Below are 3,181 nucleotides of genomic sequence, written 5' to 3' on the forward strand. Positions count from 1 at the left end.
AGGATTGATGATCTTTTCAATCAATTACATGGAGCTACAGTGTTTTCTAAGGTTGATCTGAGGTCTGGGTATCATCAGTTGAAGATTAAAGAATAGGATGTACCCAAGACAGCGTTCAGGACTCGGTACGGTCATTATGAGTTCTTGGTCATGCCTTTCGGGTTAACTAACGCACCGACAGCTTTTATGGATCTCATGAACAGGGTGTTCCACCCTTACTTGGACAAGTTTGTTATTGTGTTCATTGATGATATCCTGGTTTACTCGAGAGATAATGATGAGCATGCTAACCACTTGCGTATAGTATTACAGACTTTGCGGGAAAGATAGTTGTATGCAAAGTTTTCAAAGTGTGAGTTTTGGTTACAGGAAGTGGTATTCTTGAGACACGTAGTATCAGGAGCTAGAATATATGTTGATCCTAAGAAGATAGAGGCAATTTTACAATGGGAGCAACCTAAGACAGTGACGGAGATTCGTAGTTTCCTCGGACTAGTCGATTATTATCGGAGGTTTGTTCAGGGGTTTTCCTTAATAGTAGCTCCTTTGACCCGTCTAACTCATAAAGGAGTTAAGTTTGAGTGGGATGATGTTTGTGAGAATCGATTTCAAGAGCTAAAGAACCGGTTAACCTCCGCTCCCGCTTTAACACTTCTTGTGAGTGGTAAGGGATTTGTGGTGTACAGTGATGCACCTAAGTTGGGGTTAGGGTGTGTGCTGATGCAGAATGAAAAAGTTGTGGCTTATGCTTCTAGACAGCTAAAGAGGCATGAAACAAATTACCCTACCCACGATTTAAAGTTAGCAGTAGTGGTGTTTACTTTAAAAATCTGGAGGCATTACTTGTATGGTAAGCATTGTCGGATATTTACGGATCACAAGAGTTTAAAATATTTGCTCACTCAGAAGAAGCTTAATTTGAGGCAAAGGCGATGGTTGGAATTGATAAAAGATTATGACTTGGTGATAGACTATCATCCGAGAAAGGCGAACGTTGTAGTTGATGCCTTAAGTCGTAAGTCTTCATCGTCTTTAGCAGCACTTCAGAGTTGTTATTTTTCAGCATTATTAGAGATGAAATCTCTTAGGGTCCAGTTGAGAAATGGTGAAGATAGATCCTTATTGGCAAGCTTCATAGTGCGACCTTCGTTACTTAATCAAATCAAGGACATTCAGAGGTCTGATGATGAGTTAAGAAAAGAAATTCAGAAACTGACCGATGGGGGAGTCAGTGAGTTCAAATTCGGAGAGGATAACGTATTGATATTTAGAGACCGAGTTTGTGTTCCTAAGGGAAACCAGCTAAGACAGGCGATCATGGAAGAAGCCCATTCATCTGCCTATGCATTACATCTCAGAGGCACCAAGATGTATAGGACTATCAGGGAGAATTATTGGTGGCCGGGTATGAAGCGAGACATAGCAGAATTCGTAGCAAAGTGTCTCGTATGTCAGCAAGTTAAGGCGGAGCATTAGAGGCCAGCAGGTACACTTCAGTCTTTACCTGTTCCCGAGTGGAAATGGGAGCATGTAACTATGGATTTTGTTTAGGACTGCCGCGGACACAGAAGGGAAGGGATGCAATTTGGGTGATCGTAGATCGGTTGACTAAGTCTGCTCAGTTTTTAGCTGTCCATAGTACATACTCTATTGAGAAGCTGGCTCAGCTCTATATAGATGAGATTGTGAGGCTACATGGAGTTCCCGTTTCTATATTGTCAGATCGAGATCCTCGATTCACTTCTCGATTCTAGCTGAAATTTCAAGAAGCTCTCAGAACCAAATTGAAATTTAGCACTGCTTTTCACACACAGACGGATGGTCAGTCAGAGAGGACTATCCAAACTATGGAGGATATGTTGAGGGCTTGTGTCATGGATTTTCTTGGGAGTTGGGATAGACACTTGCCGTTAGTGAAATTTGCTTACAACAACAGTTTCCAGTCTAGCATTGGTATGGCACCGTACGAAGCTTTATATGGAAGGAAATGTCGTACTCCACTTTGTTGGGACGAAGTGGGTGAAAAGAAGTTAGTTAGTGTGGAATTGATCGAGCTAACTAATGACAAGATCAAAGTTATACGAGAGAGGCTAAAGGTAGCCCAAGATAGGCAGAAGAGCTATGCAGATAAACGGAGAAAAGACTTGGAGTTTGAAATCGATGATAGACTTTTTCTTAAGGTTTCTCCTTGGAAAGGTAATAATTTGAATGCTTTGTTGTATTAAGTTTTATTTGATTATATGATTATGGTAAATTATGATATCTTGTTGGATAATGAAAGGTGTGATTCAATTTGCGAAGCGGGGAAAGCTTAACCAGAGGTATATTGGACCATTCCGAATCATTAAGAGAATTGGATCAGTGGCTTATCGGTTAGAATTACCTCCGGAGTTAGATCAGATCCACAATGTTTTCCATGTCTCCATGCTTAAGAAATATGTACCAGATCCCTCTCACATCCTCGAAGCACTTCCGATCGAGTTGCATGATGATTTGAAGTTCGAGGTGCAACTTGTGAGTATCTTGGATCGAAAGGATCGAGTACTGAGGAACAAGAGTATTTCAATGGTCAAAGTGTTGTGGAAAAGTGCTCGAATGAAGGAAATGACATGGGAAGTAGAGCATCAAATAAGGAACCAATACCCGCATCTATTTATCGAATCTGGTAAGTGAAATTTTTAGGTCAAAATTTTATTTTAAGGGGGGTAGAATTGTAAAACCCGACCCTATAAACACATGTCATGACATACATGCACTGAGTAGCGTGTTATTATGCTAGGAAAGCATCTAAGAATAGACGAAACCCGGTATCTTACCTAACGGTACACTTGAGTTGATTTAACCTTGAACTAGTTCAAATAGGAATCGTAGGATGAAATTTAATACTTTATAGTCAAGGAATGACTAAAAATCATTGTTTGGAGTTCGAGGGTTCATTAAGGGTAAAATTGAAAATTTTGATGTTCAAGGGTAAAATAGTCATTTTGCCACCTAAGAAAATAATTTGATAATGGAGTGAAATTTTTGACCAAGATTAACTATTTGGAGTATAATTTAATGATAAGAAGTGAAAAAGTTTAATTCTGGTGATTTTTGGAGTGTAGAGGCAAAATCGTAATTTTACCATTTGCGGACAAAATTTGAGATTTTGAGAGAATTTACATCAAATTTGACAAATTGG

Source organism: Theobroma cacao, chromosome 3 (assembly GCF_000208745.1).
Source record: "Theobroma cacao cultivar B97-61/B2 chromosome 3, Criollo_cocoa_genome_V2, whole genome shotgun sequence".
Taxonomy (NCBI): Eukaryota; Viridiplantae; Streptophyta; class Magnoliopsida; order Malvales; family Malvaceae; genus Theobroma; species Theobroma cacao.